General features: G+C 45.0%; 1 long non-coding RNA gene across 1 annotated transcript; it reads right to left on the bottom strand.

Annotated features, from left to right (window-relative positions):
• Window positions 1–5007: 5007 nt before the first annotated feature.
• Window positions 5008–20888, bottom strand: LOC121290623. The gene is made up of 3 exons (XR_005945853.1): window positions 20446–20888; window positions 7170–7347; window positions 5008–5821 (listed from the first exon to the last, which is right to left on the bottom strand). It is a non-coding gene; the product is annotated as an uncharacterized LOC121290623 (long non-coding RNA).
• Window positions 20889–20899: the final 11 nt, after the last annotated feature.

Here is a 20899-nt window from a genome sequence, read left to right as displayed (position 1 = left end):
GCAAGTAGCATTCGCACCACATGAATGCCAGGCATTGACCATCTCCAGCAAGAGAGAATCTAGCTATTACCCTTTGACATCCAATAGCATTATCATTGCTGAATCCCCTGCCATCAATATTCTTGGGGTTACCATTGACCAGAAACATAAGCCATATAGAACTGTGGCCACAAGAGCAGGTCACAGGCTGGGAATTCTGTGGCAAGTAACTCATGTTCTGACTCCCCAAAGCCCATCCACCATCTACAAGACACAAGTCAGGAATGTGATGGAATACTATTTATTTGCCTTGATAAATGCAACCCCAACAACTCTCAAAAGGCTTGACACCATCCAGGGCAAAGCAGCCCACTTGATTATGCACTACCCCAACCACTACCTTAAACATTCACTCCCTCCACCACCGATGCATAGTGGTAGCACTGTACACCATATGCAAAGTGCACTGTAGCAATTCGACAAACCTCTTTCGACAGCTCCCTCCAAATCTGCGACCTCTGACACCTAGAAGGAAAAGGGCAGTAGACATATGGGAGCAAGTTCCCCTCCAAGTCACACACCATCGTGACTTGGAAATATATCACCGTTCCTTCACTGTTGCTGGGTCAAAACCCTGGAATTCCCTTCCTAACAGCACTGTGGGTGTACCCACACCACATGGACTGCAGTGGTTCAAGAAGGAGCTCAGCACCACCTTTTCAAATGCAATTAGGGATGGGCAACAAATACTGGCATTATCAACAATGCTCATATCTCATAAAATGACAAAAAATGTGCATAAACTGTTGAAAGTGGAGGGACGTGTTGAGAAAATGGTTAACAAAGCATACAGGATTCTAGGCTTAAAAATAAAGGCATAGGGTACAAAAGCTTGCAATGACCATTTTTAGAATATGGGTTTGGCCTTACCTGAAGTATTGCATCCAATTCATCCATTAAGGATGATACCAATTGGCCACAACAGGACATAGATAGACTGGCAGAATAGGGAGACGAGGGGGAGGAGGAATTTAATATAGAGAAGTGTGAAGTCATCCTTTTTTGAAGAGATATGGAGAGGCAATATAGCATAAATGGCACAATTCTAATGAGTATGCAGGGACAGGGGGACTTGTGGGTTCCTAGGCATAGATATTTGAAGGTGGCAGGATATAGTGAGATAGTAACTAGCAAAGCATATTAGCTCTTGAGCTTCATAAATAGGGATATTGACTACGAAAGCAGAGAGGTTATGCTGAACCTTAAGCTCTACTTTGGCCACAACTAGAGTATTGTGTCTAGTTCTGCTCACCACACATAAGGAAGGTTGTGAGGGTCTTTGAGAGGAGAGCTTTAGCAGAATGGTTCCAGGGATGAAAGATTTTAGCTACAAGGTAAGATTGCAGAAGTTGAAGTTATTCTCCTTGAAGCCAAATAGGGGGGCAGTGGGCCATGGAGAGGCATGAGTGCGAGATGAGAGTGAGAGTGCAGTGCACAGAGGTGAGAGTTTCGGATAGTGCAACCATTCTAGGCAGTCTCTTCATTGATGTAAGCCTCAAACATGGAGTCCCCATTGATCATTGGAAGACGATGGCACTGTGATGCAGATCTCCACTGTCCACCAGCGTGCATGTGCAGTGACAGTGTGATGACTTTAACTAATGACATGTCCTTCTTCTCCCTTTTAGGTTCACCAGCAGCGTTCATGCTCCTGACCCCAAAGGGCCACCCCTGACACCGGAGGACCACCGGGCATCATTTGCACCTGCGTCACACCTGCTTTCTGAAGCAGGCACCAACGCAGATACCAACACCTTGGTGGGCATTAGAGTGGTGGCTAGTTTCTTGGTGCACGTTGGTGAGGGCACTTCACAATCGCTTGAGGTGCAGGCAGAGGCAGAGAGCGTCCAGGGCGACGGCAATCGGAGGACTCTAGAGACCAGAATGATGCGCAGTCAAAGGCTGATGGTGAGCCTCTGGCGTTGTCCATTAGGTGGCAGATGCTGGATGTCCAGCAAGATGTATGGGAGGATTGGGCAGAGATCCACGAGGGTCTGCATGCCATGGTCTCTGTGATGGAGGAGCCCATGTGGAGCGTGAGCACTGCATTGACCGTCATGGCCGAGTGCACTGCCTCCTCCATTGAGAAGGGCAAATCTCATGGTGAGGCAGCTCCAGGGACAGAATGAGGGGTCCCCGGGCCTGCGCTTGGACCTGCAAGCCCTCACACAGGCACTGACCTCAGGTGGTCAGAGTCAGTTTGGGAGATGGATGAGGTACCCAGTATCCCAGCTAGATGCCTGTCCATCAATGGTGTGCTGGGAGGTGCAGATCGACCTCACGTTGGCAGATTAGCTTCCTTGTCATCTTTGCGGGCTCCTCTCAGAGTGCTCTGGATGACGGTAGCAGCTCCTCCGCCCCTCTGCCAGTGACCATGACATTTGATGAGGATGTGGTGACTGGGGAGATGCCAGCCATGGAACTGGCTGCTCCCTCCCAGGGAGGGCCAGCACAGGCTCCACTGGCCAGAGGATGACCGTCAAGGTCATCAAGGCCAACAAGACAGCAGGGTCAGCAGGCTGTCTCCAATGCCGGTGCCAGCAAGAGGAAAGCACCTAAATGTTGCACTCGCAAACGTAAGCTAAAGGTACCATAAGCACAAGAGGGACAGGTCACGGTGATTTTATGTTCATTTCTGTTAACTTTATCTATACTGATCTGGGATTGAAGACCAGGAATGTTTATGTAAATAGTTTTGAAGTATCACAAGGAGATAAATTTTATTTCTGTCATCATGGTCTGTGTATGCTTCACCTTTTTATTTTATTGATGCAGGGTACACTGGTATGTAATACTCGACATAAGTGGTTCTGAACTTTATTGCACAGATACTGAATGTTCTTTTTGTTCAAATGAAAGGGTCCTTTCTGACATCCAGGATGGAGGAGGCAGCCCTGGCATGCAGCTGAAGCTGATCTTTGGTGGCCTAGCTGAAGGAGCGTTGGATCAAGGCATGCCTGGTGTCCCTGCTTCTCTGGAGGTTACTGAAGTCTGCAACCATGTCCTCAGCGTTCTCCTCACTGTGCTTCTCTTCCGACTCACTACTGGGTTCATCATCTGTGGTCTGTGCAGCTGTGTCAACATCCTCTTCCTCCAGTGAATTCCCCTTGCCAGTGTCAGATTGTGGAGAGCACAGTATGCAACACTATCAGTGACACCTGCTCTGGGGGTACGATAGTGCTGCCCCTGAACAGTCCAGGCATTGGAAGCGCACCTTGAAAGGACCTCTCTCCCACCGCCCTTGTGGAGGGGTGACTCGGTGGTAACAATTCTCTGTCTCTGTTCTTGGGTGGCAGACAGGCATCGTAAGCCACCTTTTCAATGGATAGCCCTTGTTACCCAGCAGCCATCCATCCAGTTAGGCTGGAGCAGTGAATAGCCCTGGCACCTGGGAGTGTCTTGGGATGTACGCGTCATGGAAGCTGCCAGGGTACGTTGCACAGACTTGCAGAATCTGCATCCTGTGATCACACACTCTCTGCACATTCATGGAGTGGCATCCCTTCCTGTTGACGAAGGCACCCAGCTGACCTCCTGGCGCCTTGATGGCCATGTGTGAAGCAGTAGGTACCCTGGATGCAGGAGAACCCAGCAATCGCTGTAACCTCTGGCTCACTCAGCCTGGCTGGCCTCGTCTATATGGTAAAGAATAAGTGTCAGCACCCGGCTGAACATACCTTCTGCCACCAGCTTGATGCAGCTGATTGGGAGACCCGACAAAGATCCCCCACTGAGCCCTGGAAAGAGCTGGAGGCATAGACATTGAGGGCCACTGTGACCTTCAGAATCACTGGCATGGGACGTTCACCCACACAGTCGGATCTGATCTCAAGCCCAATCGTCTGGCAAATGGAGGTCATGGTCTCCCCTGAGAGGCGGAGCCTCCTTCAGCATTGCATCTTGGATATATTGAGGTGGCTGCATCGCCGCCTGTGAAATCTGGCAGCAGGATAGTGGTGTCTTCTGTGGCCCCTTCTGCCTTGGACCTCCTGCTGGCCCTGTGCCCCTTGTGCCTGCGCCCCTCCTCCAACAGGTCCCTCCCCTGGAAACTGCATTGAGACACCTGATCTCCTCCCTCTTCCGCCCCTCTTTTCCTCCTCAGAGAAGGTGCCTCCAGCAGAGACCACAATCCCCTTACCAGGGTAAGGGAAGGCTGTCTGATACCTGGAAGGGTCTACACAGTATGAATCCTCCAGGGGCCTGACAGACAGCAATGAGTCCTGAAATGAGATCTAGAAATGCAAAGAATGAAGCCCCGAACAGAGATAAAGCTGCCAAGCACCAATAAACAACCAGCTGCAAACTATCTCCAAAACTGCCCACTACTCAGACTGGCAATGCCGCTGACCCTTTTTATGCCGCCCTTGGATGAGGTTTGTGAAAATGCCACCTGGCTGCCTGCCGTGCAGTGAGCAGAAAATCACACAAGCCAGGACAAATCAGTCAATTGGATTGTTAAAGGCCTTAAGTGCCCTGTTAATTAATGGCGGGTGCCACTCCAGCACCCACGTGTGCCCACTGAGCGAAATATCATGCGAGCGCACGATGACGTTGGGACACTTGCCCGACTTCATCCCATGATATTTTACTCCTGATTGGGTCGGGTGCGTGCCAGCCCACAGGACGAAAAGTTCTGCCCTATGTCTAACTCTGGGTGATGCACTTTTGGAAGGATGTGAACAGAAAAGATTTAAGAGGAGGGTTACAGGTATGAGCGCCTCCCATTATGTGGATAGATTGGAGAAGCTGGGATTGCTCTTTTTTGAGAAGAGAAGGCTGAAAGGAATTTTAATATGTGCTTAAAATCAAGAGGAGTCTGGATATAATAGATAGAGAGAAGCAGAGGACATGCATTTGAAGTAATTGTCAAAAAATCAAAGGTGACCTTGTTATGATCCCCATAGAGACTGATAACTTTTAAAAAGAGATGTGAGTTTCTCAGCGATCAATGGAAAGAATTGCACAAGATTTCATGTTTTAAGACTTTTATTGTAACAAACAAACTAAAATCAATAAGACACAAAATTGTAAAGGCAACCAATACGCCAGAAGAAGAGATACTTCCCCATTAATTAATTAATGCAAACAAAAATACTTTATGACCCATTTGTATGTTATGCCATGCTTTTAGTTTATAAATAGCCTTGAAGATTCAGTTCCAAACTCCTTCCAGATTTTCAGCAGGCTCCCTGCTACACCAGGGCAAATCTTCCATCTGGTGACCAGACATCCCGGGTTTTGCTGGGACAGTGTGGGTTTTTCACTAAATGTCCCAGTATCCCAACAGCTTTCTCCAGATTTCTCAAATGTCTGGGTTTTTAGCTCCACTGAGGCCCCTTCCCTTTAATTTGCCCCTCAGGTTCAATTTTATATCCATTGGTAGCATATCAGGGAGAACTGAACATATATTTTTTTAAGAGTACATTCTTTTTAAATTTAAAATTCTTATAAGTACCAGACTGACATTTGGAAATCAACAAATCAAGCGAGCCCAAGCAAAAGTCTTTGGTTGGTGAGTCACATGAGGGGATTTCATCAGATCAGAGGGAAATTTGGCCTGCAGAAAGTCAAAGGCTGTTCCAGAGATGGAACCTTATCAATGGTCTCGCCATTTATAATTTCTTGCTTTATGATATTAATATATATTTTAATTTAAAAAGACATCATAGTGACCATCATCCTGGTGGTGTAGAAGTGTGTAATTTTTTTCCTTTCCTCTCTCTCTCCGGCCCAACAATTTACAAATCACTTCTTAGTTGTACGTTCTGTTCTTCATATGTCCCTTCGATAAAGTAAAAGAAGACGACAAATGAGGTGATGTTTTAATGGAAAATGAAGACCTGTGATAGCAATTGGTTATAATAGGACATATTTTCCGACTACCACAGGGATTAGAAGAAATAAATACCTACCTACCTGGTCTTGAAAATTACGTTGACGCTTTAAAAGGGGCATTGTTATTTGATGACACTGGGGCAACTTACTGTCTCCTTATCAATGAAATTTTAAAAAGGCAATAGTATATGTGTGTAAAATATCACACTTCATAAATGGCCAGTATACCTTAAGGTGTCACACTGCAGGGTGTCTGTAGGACGAACAGACTTGTGGGTGGTGTAAATATCATATTGCTGAAAAAAGAGACATGTTGTAGAAACTTTTAGCTTTGCACTCATCAGGACAGATTTGCAAAACTGCCAAATCTCAAAGGGAACAACAATTTATACTGCATGAGAAGAGGGTGCTGATTGGTTGGCAAGCATTGCCATGGAGAATGCACCAGGGGACAGTTAACTGCCAAGATTTTGTTTAAATTCAAACCAGGCTGTTTGACTCTGATTGGTCAAGGGATTGTCATAGGGTATGAACCAGGGAATGCTTGTCCCCCAAGCTTTTGTTTAGTATAAAAAGGTGTAATGGACTTGTCTGTTTGCAAAGGACAGGGCCCTGTATGTGAATATATGTAACTTCTAGCACAAGTAACACATGTAAGTGACACACACTGTGAACCCAACTGATCATCTTAAATTGGTTGTTAGTGTAATTTTTAGCACAATCTGGATTGTTTAGTAGACCTTGTCCAATTGCGGAATCACATCTAATGTTGGACACTATGTTCTGAGTTTTGAAACATGGGCTGATTGAGTACAGTTGGTGCTTTGCCTGTTGTGAACAGCTGAAGGGACGTGCTATTTGACACAATCCACCAGAAATTGTTTGGAATTGTCATTGGAATGTAGGCCTACATGTCTGGCATCACATCAGCACTGAAATTCATACACTACATTACTCACTTGTATGGTAGGCAGAAAATATCATGGTCATAAAGAGAAACTATTCAGAAAGTACTATCTTTTATTAACTTATGCTGATTAACTGAAACTGACTTTGTGTCAGAAAAGTACAAAATTAGTAACAGCTGTGAAACAAACTGACCACTGCTTCCATTCACAAAGCAGAACCAGCAAACAACAAAAGAACTAACCAATTAAATTGTTTAAATATTTATTTCAAAAAGTCATTTTTCCAATAGCATTCCCTTCTAAAGGACCACATTCTGCATCTTAATGGTTAACTTCAGGGCATAAATATTAAAACTACATCACTCTTTCAAAAATTCACAAACTTACCTCCACATCTGGTGCAACAAAAATGAAGTTATTTTTAAAATCTATTTTTCTGTTGTCAGCCAAAGCATCCTTAACTGAAATGTGAATTGGTTTGTCAATTCTGTCCTGAGTATTTTCTGATTCTGTTTCCTTCCTGTTCACCTAAAGATAACAAATGATGCTGATTGGCTGACATCACCTTCAGGTAGAAAAAGAGAACTAAATCAGTAAAGCAAACCAGAAAAGGGAATGGTGCACCAGAGAAACTGACCAAAACAAAAGATTTCTCATGGTAAAAGCAAAAAACTGTGGATGCTGGAAATTCAAAACAAAAATAAAAATACCTGGAAAAACTCAGCAGGTCTGACAGCATCTGCGGAGAGGAACACAGTTAACGTTTCGAGTCTGTATGACTCTTCAACAGAACTAAGGAAAAATAGAAATGAGGTGAAATATAACTGGTTTAAGGGGGGGTGGGGTGGGACAGGTAGAGCTGGATAGAGGTGGAGATAGCCAAAAGATGTCACAGACAAAAGAACAAAGAGGTGTTGAAGGTGGTGATATTATCTAAGGAATGTGCTAATAGGTGACATTAAGGGTAGAAAGCAGGATGAGCAAGGTACAGGTAGTCCTAGTGGGGGTGGGGTGGGGTGAAGGGATCAAAATAGGCTAAAAGGTAGAGATAAAACAATGGTTGGAAATACATTTAAAAATAATGGAAATAGGTGGGGAAAGAAAAATCTATATAAATTATTGGAAAAAAGGGGGATTGGAAAGGGGTGGGGATGGAGGAGAGTTCATGATCTAAAATTGTTGAACTCAATATTCAGTCCGGAAGGCTGCAAAGTGCTTAGTCGGAAGATGAGGTGCTGTTCTTCCAGTTTGCGTTGAGCTTCACTGGAACAATGCAGCAGGCCAAGGACGGACATATGGGTATGAGAGCAGGGTGGAGTGTTGAAATGGCAAGCGACAGGGAGGTCCGGGTCATGCTTGTGGACAGACCACAGGTGTTCCGCAAAGCGGTCACCCAGTCTGCGTTTGGTCTCTCCAATGGAGAGGGAACGGCATTGGGAGCAGCGAATGCAGTAGACGAAATTGAGGGAAGTGCAAGTGAAACGCTGCTTCACTTGAAAGGAGTGTTTTCTCATGGTGTTACTTCATTTGTTTGGAAATACAGCTAAATTAGTTTGGACTGGGAAGCAGAAGGAGAAGACAGGCTTTACTTGCAAAGAATGAATGTTGATTGCAGACTGATAAGAAAAGCAGCAGTAAATTTCTAAAAGTAAATGACAAGAGTTACAATTTTTTAGGAGAGAAATTATCTGTCAGCCCCACCCATAACATACATGGGATTTGGGGTGCAATGTTTTTAATGATTGTGTGTTGATTGAAAAGTTGAAATTGATTGAAAATCAAACTGACTTCTGCAAACATTTGGTAAAATAGGTAAGATGATTTCAAATATATGATATTTCATAAGTTACTTATTTCCAGGGTTCAGAGTCAGCACTGAATACTGTTTTTAGAAAATAAAGATGCTTGCTATTTCCTTACGTTTCAGTAAATATTATAACGTTTTTTGAATCTGGGCTGGTATTCCTGTTCTGTTTATTTTTAACGCAATATAAAATATTTCAGCAGGATGAGTCAAGTAATTTTGGACAGATTATTCTTTCATTCCTATTTGCTAAGTTAAAGTGATTCAAATCTACTTCGATGCACATATACTTAGTCATTGCCATCCTTCTATTGATGAGAGAAGATGGGAATGCAGTGTCAGATAAGATTATCTGCTGCACTTCTGTTTGGATGGCTGAACAAGTCGATTTTGGAAAGGCAACATCTACCACAAGTGCAACACCTGAAGCTGTCCCTTGCTGGTGGTTTTTAAAATTCATTTGTGGGATGTGGGCGTCACTGGCTAGGCTAACATTTATTTCCCATCCCTAATTGCCCTTAGAAGGTGGCGGTGAGCTGCCTTCTTGAACTGTTGCACCCATAGTGTTGTTAGGGAGGGAGTTCCAGGATTTTGACCCAGTGACAATGAAGGAACTACAATATACTTCCAAGTCAGGATGGTGAGTGGCTTGGAAGGGAACCTCCAGGTGGTGGTGTTCCCATGTGTCGGCTGCCCTTGTCCTTCTAGATAGTAGCAGTCATGGGTTTGGAAGGTGCTGTCTGAGGAGTCTTGGTGAGTTCCTGCAGTGCGTCTTGTGGAAGGTATACCTTGATGCCACTGTGCATTGGTGATGAAGAGACTGAATGTTTGTGGGTAGGGTGTGGGATGATCTGCTGATGCCTAGTTTGCAGGACTAGTGTCTGCATTGCAGCTTCTGAAACCACATGTTGTTATGCTGGTGAATTCCTGTTCCCACAGCTGGTGCACCATTTGCATCTATTGTCAGCTAGTGTTTCCCACTTGTCATGATTGATGTTGAGGCTTTCATGTCTCTTTTGTCACCATCCTGTGATGGTCACATCATGTCTGCGAAGCTTACTGAGCGGTGGACACTTTAAAAAAAAATCAACATGAGATTGGACACTGTATCTTCACCAAAGTGGAGTCCGGAATGTCAGGTCACTCTTTTTGTGGTTTCTGGACAAAGGCAAAATGTCTGGGAAGTTACTGAAAATGCAAATGGATTCCCCAGGTGCTAATTGACTAATTTGGGTGGAGGAGGTTTAAATGACAATGGCTACTGGACCTGCTAGTTCTTTGAAGATCGATTTTCAAGTAAAGTCTTTCAGGAAGCTGATCATAGCTGCAATATTGATGGGATGTCAATCATTCTCCAACAGTGTGTCAATTACATCGGCTTCAACCCATTATGTGGACAATGGAATGCACTGATACTGTCATCACATAACTGAAACTGACTGGAGAGACAGCCAATATCTTTTTAATCAAGGCAGCCCAGCAACGGAGTCTGGGACCAAAAACAGAGGGAGAGATCACCCAGAGAAAAGGAAAGAACCCTGCCTCAAAAAGTCAGTCATCTCAGACAGTGAAAAGGGGCTAATTTGTTTTACCTGCAAGGTTATATCTCTCACTACAAGAATTCCACCACAATTTCATCTGAAAAAGCCAGAAACTTCCAACCTTTATTTGTCCTCAAGGAACTAGGTGGGAATCTTCAGGCCTGCACTGTTTTCAACCACTATCTTAAGGATGTTAAACAAGCACCTTTTTTCTAGTTAGTAATCTAAGTGCATGTTACATCTTTAGAAATGATCTTTTCTTGTGTGTGTGTCTGCGTGTTTGGGGAGTCAGTGTTTGTTTCATTTACATTTTGTATGTTGTCAAAATGTACATTTATCCTTTCTTTTGATTTAAACTTCCAAGGAAACCTGTTTGTGTCTATTCTTTAACATCACAGCACTCAAAAGGGTTAAAACACTTCTTCTCAAAAATACATCTTGTTGCAGTCACTGAGAGGTGAGAAAGGGGGAAAATTAACCCACACCTCTCCCTGTCTGAGGGTCACTTAGTTGAATCAGAGTTTTGGGCATCCTGTACATCTCTTGGTATGGGGTACCTCCCCATATATCCTTGGGAATGTAGCTATCTTCCAGCCTGTGTACATGCCCAAGCCAGTGAAGCCTTGTTTGCTTGATTAGTGCTAGCATGCTTGGCATGTTTACCCAACAAAGAATTGCCTAATTCGTGACTTTTGTCTTTTCCTGTGATGCTGGGGATGTGTTATAGATACTGGAGACTGAAGTTGCTAAGCTTTTTCTTGGTTTGTATAAATTGTCCAGGCTTACTGCCAGACAGCAATGTGCTAAGGATGGAGGCTTTGTAGATAAGCATCTTAGTCCTGAGGGTCAGTTTGTTGATTTTCCATACCTGTTTTGTTAGTCAGCTAAAGTTGGTGGTTGCCTTTCCAGTGCATGTGCTAAACTCCTCGTCATGAGACAGGTTGTCTGTCACTATAGATTCAAGGTAACAGAATTTTCTGACTGTTTCTAGTGGTGTGTTGTTGAGATGGTTGCACAGATGGTGACACAACACTGTTCCATAACTATAGTTTTCTTAACACTGATTGTGAGGGAAAACATGACACACAAAATGGGACAGATGATCCATGAGCCTTTGGAGCTGGTCTTCTGTCTGGTCAACTAGTGCAGCTCATCATCATACAGAATTTCTCTGACCAGGACATGCTGTGCTTTTGTCTTGGCTTTCAGTCTTGATAGGTTGAGGAGTTTCCCATCTGATCTTGTGTGGAGGTACATTCTTTCCAAACTTTGGTGTACATATACTGACAGCAATTCAAATCTAACAATGGTACCCCTTTTTAAAGGGACACAGTTAATAGAATATTAAATCATAAAGACAAAATGAAGCTTATCAAATCAAAGGAGAATGTTTCAATGCATGCTGATAATACATGTCAGTCCCTGCGGTGCCCACTAATCGTGAAAAGCCTCCAGTATACTGTCAGACACAGTGTGCTCCTTCTCCAGGCCAACCCAGGCACAAACATCACTGTGGAAGAGAGGCCAGCAGCCTGAGTGAATAACCTGTTGGCTGCATCTAAGGTCAACCTGGGGATAGACCAATCCCTTCCCATTTCAGAAAACTTTAAATACTGTGTGTGGGCTGCTTATCCAACGCTTTTTAAAAAAAAGCAAAGTGTGGATAGAAAGCCAATTTTCACAATAGTTAATCTCAGCTCCTAACTGATACCAGCTGTAAGTGAAGCTCAATTTCTGCATTCAGTTTAATTTGACCAGTTCTTGGCCTGCTGCTGGCCATGGCTGCATTATTAAGCTGAAAGTGCAGCAATGTGTGGGCTTGTCATAATTTAAGCTGCAGGTGCATACAACAGTTGATCACTTTTAAACCAAAAGAGCATTAAGGTACAGTTTGTAACAGAGTAAATATAGAAATATACACTAGTTTGTCCTCAGCTGGAGTATTATGTCCAGTGCTTTGTGTTGCACTTTAGGAAGAATGTGAGGAATTTGGAGAAAAGATTCAGAAAAGAGAATGGTTCCAAGGTTGATGAACTTCAGTTATGAAGATAAATTGGAGAAGTTAGGACTCTTTTCCTTCAAAAAGAGAAGGCTGAGAGGAGATTTGATAGAGATATTCCCGTTGTTCCCACTCATAAAAGGATCAAGAATAAGAGGGCACAGATTTAAAGTAATTAGCAAAAGAAGCAAAAGCAAAATGAGAAAAAACTTTTCTACGTATCGAGTGGTTATGATCTGGAGTGCACTGTCTGATAGTGTGGTTCGACTGAGACATTGAAAAGGAAATTGAGCCAGTATTTGAAAAGGAACTATGTGCATGATTATGGGAAAGGGTGGGAGAATGGAATTGGGTGAATTGCTCATTCAGAGAGCCAATGCAGAGATGATGGGCTGAATGGCCTCCTTCTATGCTGTAACAAATCTGTGATTCTGAGAAATTACTGATGGGACTGAAGACATGAGATTTTTTTTTTTGGTGGGCTCCTCAGGCTTGCTCCTGCCAACCCTTGAGAAAATTTAAATTTCTGACTATATCTGGTTCACTTTCTGATAATTTAAAACGTACTGCAATACAGTCTTTTGAAACAAAAACAATATTTCCTGGTATAAACTAACTATGAAAATAAAATGAATTCTGGAAATTCAATAGAACTTTACAGGGTGAAAATCATTCTACCCAAAGATACTTAATATTAATTTGTAAATTAAAGCTTTTTAAATCATATATCTGAAAACATTCAAAATGGTTCTCAAGCCAAAACTGGTCTATTGTCCCACCAGACCCCTGTGGGAGTCCAATTGCTCAAAATGAGGAATTCGCTGAATCAGTGTATGCTAATACAACAAGGATCGGTACAGTAGCATCGCAGTTTTGTACATTACTGGAGGAGTAATGTAGAGACCCCGCTCTCCAGAAATTCCCGCCAAAGGTCAATGGGTGTTTTTCTTGGTTACCAAATTTTCTGTCCCACCCATGGCGGGACCTGTCGTGAGCAGGACTGGAAAATCCCGGCCTCGGCCTAATACTGCAGAGAATATGAGCTTGAATCCCATCGTGGCAGACTTAACTATTCCAAGGATCTCCTGGCTAGCCTCTTATTCTCTATAAAGTGCAGTTCACCCAAAACTACTATCACCTTTGCTATCCTGCACCAAGTCCTGGTCATCCATCTTCCCTGTCTTTACTAAGTTTCATTGCATCCCTCTTCTCCAATGCCTCAAATATAAATATCATTCTTGTACTTAAGTTCCATTATGGCCTTTTCCCACTGTCTCTGTAATCTCCTCTTGTCCTATATTGCCCAACAACCAAAATCTCTGATGGCCTTTTGGCATCCCTTCTCAATTTACCCTACCAGTGCCAGCTGCCTCTTCAGCCATCAAGGCCCACGCTCTGGAATTGCCTTTGTAAATCCCTCTGATTCACCACTTCCTTCTTCTCCTTAAAGGGCCTTCTTGAAATTCATATCTTTGACTAAGCTTTTTGTCACCTAATATCTCCTTCTTTGTCTTGACATCCATTTTTATCTGATTATCCTTCAGTGGAATGCCTTAAGATATTTTCCTGTGTTAAAAGTGAAATAGAAATGCATGTTTTACCATAAGATGAAGAAGTATGCAATGGTAATTCTGAAAAAAGTCAGAATTGTTTAATGGTATAATTATATATAGACCAGACCATTTATTCACAGCAGTTTTCCTTTCCTGAAGGATACTAGTGGCGTCACCTGGGTATTGACAGCAATCCGACAGCTTCATAATCACTTTTGCTGGGAATTAAAAAGCTGCAAAGTTCAAACTATCAAATTGTCATGATGGGATTTGAGCTCCCATTCTCTGGAATATTGGACCAGGCCTCAGGATTACTCCTCCCGTACAAAATCACCGTCGTACTGTATCAAAAGAAAATGCTGTAAATACTCAGCAAGTCTGGCAGCTTCTGTGGAGTGATGATGTTCCTAAAAATGAGGTGCCACTCTGGTGGAGCTACAACACAGGACTGCATGCATGCCAAACAGTGGAAGCAGCATATTATAGACAGAGCTAAACAACCTCACAAGCAGTGGATCAAGTCTAAGCTCTGCAATCCTGCACCATCCAGTCATAAATGGTGGTGGCTAATTAAACAACTAACAGGATTAGGCTCCATGAACAGCCCCCTCCCCAGTGACTGCAGAGCCCACCATGTGAGTGCAAAAAACAAGGCTGAAGCTTTTGGCTGTATGGTTGATCGTGAGGAAGAAATCAATGGGCTGGTCAGGTGGGCAGAAAAGTGGAGAAATGTGGGGTAATCAATCTGGGGAGGGCAAACAAGGCAGAGGAATGCACAATAAATGGTATGATTTGGAGAAGTGTAGAAGACTCTTGGAGTGCATGTCCACACAACCCCCAAGGTAGCAGGAGAAGTAGATAAAACAGTTAAGAAGGCATATGGAATATTTTCCTTTAATGTCTTAGGCATAGAATATAAGAGAAGGGAGGTTATGGTAGCATTAGTTATGGGGCATTCGTTAGACCACGCTAGAACATTGCATACAGCTCTGGTCACCATGCTATAACAAGGATATGATTGCATTAGAGAGGAACTTCTGCATTCTTCTACTTTCAGCTTCTCCCATTTTACTTGGGGTCACCACAATGCTGGTTGATCATCCTTCTCCATCTCCTCCTATCAGACCCCTTCCTCTTCCAATCCTGCTGCATTTAAGTCTCTCACCACTGCATCTTTCCATCCAACCCCGCCAATTACCGCCCCATCAGTCTATTCTCGATCATCAGTAAAATAATGGAAGGGGTCATCAACAGCGCTTTCAAGCAGCACTTGCTTAGCAATAACCTGCTCACTGACACCCAGTTTGGGTTCCACCAGGGCCACTCAGCTCTTGGCTTCATTGCAGCCTTGGTTCAAACATAGACAAAAGAGCTGAACTCCCGAGATGAAGTGAGAATGACTGCCCTTGACATCAAGGCAGCATTTGACAGAGTGTGGCATCAAGGAGCCCTAACAAAACTGGAGTCAATGGGAATCAGGGGGAAAACTCTCTGCTGGCTGGAGTCATACCTAGCACAAAGGAGGATGGTTATGGTTGTTTGAGGTCAGTCATCTCAGCTCCAAGATATTACTGCAGGAGTTCCTCAGAGTGGTGTCCTCGGTCCAATCATTTTCAACTGCTTCCCAAGTGACCTTCCTTCGCTGATGATTGCACAATGTTCAGCACCATTCGCGACTCCTCAGATACTGAAGCAGTCCATGTCCAAATGAAGCAAGACCTGGACAATATACAGGCTTAGGCTGACAAGTGGATGTAACATTCGCACCACACAAGTGTCAGGCAATGACCATCTCCAACAAGGGAGAATCCAAACATTGTCTCTTGATGTTCAATGGCATTACCATCACTGAATCCCCCAATATCAACATCCTTGGGGGTTACCATTGACCAGAAACTGAACTGGACTAGCCATATAAATACTGTGGCTACAAGGGCAGGTCAGAGCTAGGAATCCTGTGACAAGTAACTCACCTCCTGACTCCCAAAGCCTGTCCGCCATCCACAAGGCACAAGCCATGAGTGTGATGGAATACTCTCCACTTGCCTGGATGAGTGCACCTCCCACAGCACTCAATAAGCTTGACACCATCCAGGACAAAGCAGCCCACTTGACTGTTTGTGGACATGGTGCCATTCACTCCCTTCACCACCGATGTACAGTAGCAGCAGTGCGTACCATCTATAAGATGCACTGCAGGGATTCACCTTTGACAGCGCCTTCCAAACCCACGACCACTACCATTTAGAAGGACAAGGACAGGAGATAGATGGGAACACCACAACCTGGAAGTTCCCCTCCAAGTCACTCACCATCCTCACTTGGAAAAATATTGCCATTCCTTTACGGTCGCTGGGTCAAAATCTTGGAACTCCCTTCCTAACAGCACTGTGGGTGTACCTACACCACATGAACTGCAGTGGTTCAAGAAGGCAGCTCACCACCACCTTCTCAAGGGCGACTAGGGATAGGCAATAAATGCTGGCCTAGCCAGCGAAGCCCACATCCTGTGAATGAACAAACAAAAAATGTTTCTAAGAGCAGGTCTGAGGCTGGCTAGCCTATGGTAAGCAACTCACCTCCTGACTCCACAAAACCTTTCCACCATCTACAAGGCTCAAGTCAGAAGTGTGATGGAATACTCCACACTTGTCTGGATGAGTGCAGCTCCCACAACATTCAAGAAGCTTGACACCATCTAGGACAAAGCAGCCCAATTGATTGGTACCCGATCCACCATTAGCATACATGGCAGCAGTGTGCATCAAAGTAAGATGCGCTGCAGCAATTCGTCAAGCCTCCTTCAGCCATACCCTCTCAAATCCATGATTTCTACCACCTGGAAGAACAAAGATAACTGATGCATGGGAACACCACTGGCTGCAAGTTCCCCTCCATTTCATACACCATCCTGACTTGGAACTGTATTGCGTTCCTTCACCATCACTGGGCTAAAATTTTGTAATTCCACCCCCCGCCCCCCCCAACAAAAGCACTGTTGGTGTCCTGCACTACATGAACTTTATTGCTCACCATCACCTTCTCAAGGGCAACTAGGGATGGGCAACAAACACTGGCCTTGCCAGTGACACCCACATTGAATAAATGAATAAATAAAAAAGAATAGGCAAATTTTCTGATGATGTCAGTGTTTTTGCAGCACAAGTCAGTTTTTTCTGGTTCCTTAGGATGGTTTGCAGGAGATGTGGAAAGGCAGCATTTCTGGTGAAACTGCTTCAAAAAATAAATGCAGGACCACGGGGAAAACATTTTGGTTATTTGTGTAGACTGTTAGAGCTAGGGTATTCAGGGTGATGTCAGGAAACTTTTCTTCACACAGTTGTGAAGCGTCAATGTCAGCTGTAGCTCAGTTAATAGCACAAACTCTTTGGAGTCACAAGTTCGGGCATCAGGTGCAGAAATTTACGCCTTGTAGGTGGGTGCATGCCTGAGCTGATTGGGCGTAAAATCGCACGAGATGATGTCAGGCAAGCATCCCAACGTCATCTCACATGCATGCAATCTTCAGGCGGACGGCCCACTTTTTGCAAAACCTCATCCAAGGGTGGGATAAAAAGGGTCAGCAGCATTGCCAGTGTGAGTAGTGAGGAGTTTAGGATAGATAGTTTGCTGCCGGTTGCTTAATGGAACTTGACGGCTTCATCTCTGTTTTGAGCATCATCCTTAGCATTTTCAGGCTTTACTTCAGGACTTATTGGTGTCTCCAAGGCCCCCGGAGGATTTTGACTGTGTGGAACCTTTGAGATATCAGGGAGCCTTCTGGAGCCCTGGTAATGGAGATTATGCTGTCTGACGGTGGCGCCTTCTCTGAGGAGGAAGAGACGGGCAGAAGGGCCAGGTGTCCCAATGCAGCTCCCAGGGGAGCGACCTGTGGGAGGGAAGGTGCAGGCACAAGGGGCGCAGGGCCAGCAGGTATTCCAAGGTGGAAGGGGCCGCAGAAGATACCACTATCCTGCTGCCAGGGTTTCAGGTAGCAATGCAGCTACCTCAATATGTCCGAGGTGCAATGCCAAAGGAGATTCTGCCTCTCCAAGGAAACTCTGAGCTCCATTTGTCAGATGATTGGGTCTGAGATCACCTCCAGCTGTGTGGGTGGAAACCCCATGCCAGTGGCTCTGAAGGTGGCCCTCAAACTCTATGCCTCCAGCTCTTTCCAGGGGGTCTTTGTGGAGTGTTCCAATCACTTGTCCACAGTTCCATCAACCTGGTGACAGAAGCTTTGTTCAGGTGGGTAATGACATTTATTCATTTCAATATGATTGAGGCCAGCCAGGCTGAGCGAGCCAGAGGGTTTGCAGTGATTGCTGGGTTCCCCCGCATCCAGGGTGTAATCCATTGCACACGTGATCATCAAGGTGCCAGCGGGTGCCTTTGCCAACAGGAAGAGCTTTCACTCGATGAGCGTTCAGATAATTTGTGACCACGAGACGCAGATTCTGCAAGTCTGTGTAAGGTACCCTGGCCGTTCGCATGACACTTATATCCTGAGACACTCCTAGGTGCCAAGGCTCTTCACTGCTCCAGTCCAACTGGGCTGACAAGGGCTATCCGTTGAAAAGGCAGCTTATGACGCTTCTCCACCACCCAAGAACAGAGGCAGAGCAGCGGTATAATAGGAGCCATGCCTCTACAAGGACAGTGATAGAGAGGACCATAGGTCTTCTGAAGATGCACTTCCAATGCCTGGACCATTCAGGGGGAGCACTACAATACCCCCTGGAGCAGGTGTCATTGATAGTGGTTGCATACTGCGCTCTCCACAATTTGGCATTGGCAAGGGGGAACCCGCTGGAGGAAGAGGATCTTGACGCAGCTCCATAGGCCACAGAGGATGAATCCCGTTGTGAGTCAGAAGAGGAGCACGGTAAAGAAAATGCTGAGGGCATGGCTGCAAACCTCTGTATCCTCCAGGGAGGCAGGGACATCAGGGACGCCTTGATTCAACACTCCATCAGCTAGGCTGCCAAAGATCTGGTTCCACCTCATGCTTTCATCCAGGCTGTCTGAAATGACCCTTGCATTTGAACCCAAAGTCCACTCAGTGCCTGTGCAATAAAGTTTAGAGCCACTCATGTCCAACATTAGACAATGGCATACCCTGCATCAAAAAAAAGTGAAGCATACTCAGGCCATTGCGACAAAAGCAAAATTTATGTAATTTTCACACTCAAAACAAATTAAAATTACCATCTCTGGTGTTCATTTCCACACCAGTAAACATATAAACAAAACATTACAGAACAGAAGATCATCCATGAACAGTCCCTCTTATGCCATGGTGCCTTAAACTTACGTTTACGAGTGCTGCGTCTTGGTGCCCACTCCTCGCTGGCAGTGGCATAGGATGCAGCCTGCTGACTCTGCTGTCCTGTTGGCTTTGATGACCTTGGCAGTCATCCTCTGGCCAGTGAGGCCTGTGCTTGCCCCGCCTGGGAGGGAGCAGCCAGTGCCGCAGCTGGCATCTCCTGTCATCGCAGCCTCATCAGTTGCCACAGTCACTGGCAGAGTGGCGGAGGAGCTGCTGCCATCATCCAGAGTGCCCTGACAGGAGGCTGCAGAGGTGATAAGCAGCTTGTCCGCCAACATGAGGTTGTTCTGGACCTCCCTGCTCGCTGATGGATGGGCAACTAGCTGGGATATTGGGTGCTTCATCCACCTTGCACATGGACATTGACCACCTGAAGTAATTGTCTGTGTGAGATGTATCACCAGCCCTTAACACTTCTCCACAATGATCCATGCCAATATGGTAATCACCCTTCCCAAGTAGAGCAGGTTGTTGAACCTTTTGCGACACTGCGCCCATATGCGCCACACAACGTTATGGTTGCTTACCTGGGCTGCCACCTCTTCCCAAGCTTTTTTAGTCTGAAGCTGTGGCCTCCTCCTTCCATCTCTGGGAACGAGTGTGTCCCTCCTGGCAGCCACCTCCTCCAAGAGCACCATGAGGCACCCGTCCAAAAAACACGGGGCCGTGCCCACCCGACCTGCCCTCCCGCTTGGCATCTCCAGCCGCTAATGAGGGCACAGCTTCAGTCTCCAGAAAGTAGAATATATGATTCTTCCCTGGCAGCATTCAAGGAGCTGCCGCTGCCATTTTTAAACCGCCCACTGGGTGGCCATTGGACCAGGCACCCGACAGGCCCCTGCCCGGCCCTTCCCGACTATTGGGAAGATGTGATTCACGCTGGGCGGGCCTTATTGGCCGTCCAGCATGAAATTGCGGTGGTGGACCAATTGTGTTCAGGGGCTTGTTTCCCGGCCAGTCCCGAGCCCGCCGACTGCACAATCCCACCAAGGGTAAAATTCAGGCCCAGGGCCTGAGTACAAAAATCAAGGCTGACATTCCAGTGCAGTACTGAGGGAGTGCTGCCCTGTTGGAGGTGCCATCTTTTGGATGAGATATTAAACTGAGGCACCATCTACCTGTTTGGTGGATGCAAAAAAAATGACACTATTTCGAAGAAGAGCATAGAAATTACATTTCTATCTTTCTTCAGGTCTGACCTGAAACAATAGCTCCACAATTTTTTTCCACAGATGCTGCCTGACCTGCTTAGTATTTTTCTGTTTTTATTTTACACTTCCAGCATCTGTAATATTTTGCTCGTGTATGAGTTATCCCTGGTGTCCTGGCCAATATATATCCCACAAAACCAACTTCATAAGAACAGAGTATCTGGTCACTACCACATTGCTGTTTGTGGGAGCTTGCAGTGTACAAATTGGCTGCCACATTTCCTACCTTACAACAGTGACTTCAAAAAGTACTCCATTGGCTGTAAAACGCTCTGAGAGGATCTGAGATCATGAAAAAAGCTAGAGAAATGCAAGCTTTTCTTCAGAGTAAGAGAAATCTTTTCCCAAAAGGCTGTTAAGACTTAGGTTGGAGAAGTCAAAGGTAGATGGATTGATAAGATTTTTGTTCGGCCTGGGTTTTTTAAGGGTTATGGAACTAAAATGGGTGGATGGAGTTAAGATACAGATCAGATGAAGAGACTGCAGAGGCATTGTTCCTCACCAAACCGTAAAATCGTCCTAAACTATCTGGGTTCAGAGTTTCATTCATTACGAAAGAGCGGAAATCTTTTCACCGCGATTAAAACGTCTGCAACATTCTTGTTTATGAAATGATGCAGCAAACCAGTCAGCGCATGTTTGATAAGATTTGCACACGGAAGTGATCTCATTCTCTGTCC

The sequence above is a fragment of the Carcharodon carcharias genome, chromosome 2 (assembly GCF_017639515.1).
Source record: "Carcharodon carcharias isolate sCarCar2 chromosome 2, sCarCar2.pri, whole genome shotgun sequence".
NCBI classification, from domain to species: Eukaryota; Metazoa; Chordata; class Chondrichthyes; order Lamniformes; family Lamnidae; genus Carcharodon; species Carcharodon carcharias.
This window is presented reverse-complemented; position numbering and strand designations above follow the sequence as displayed.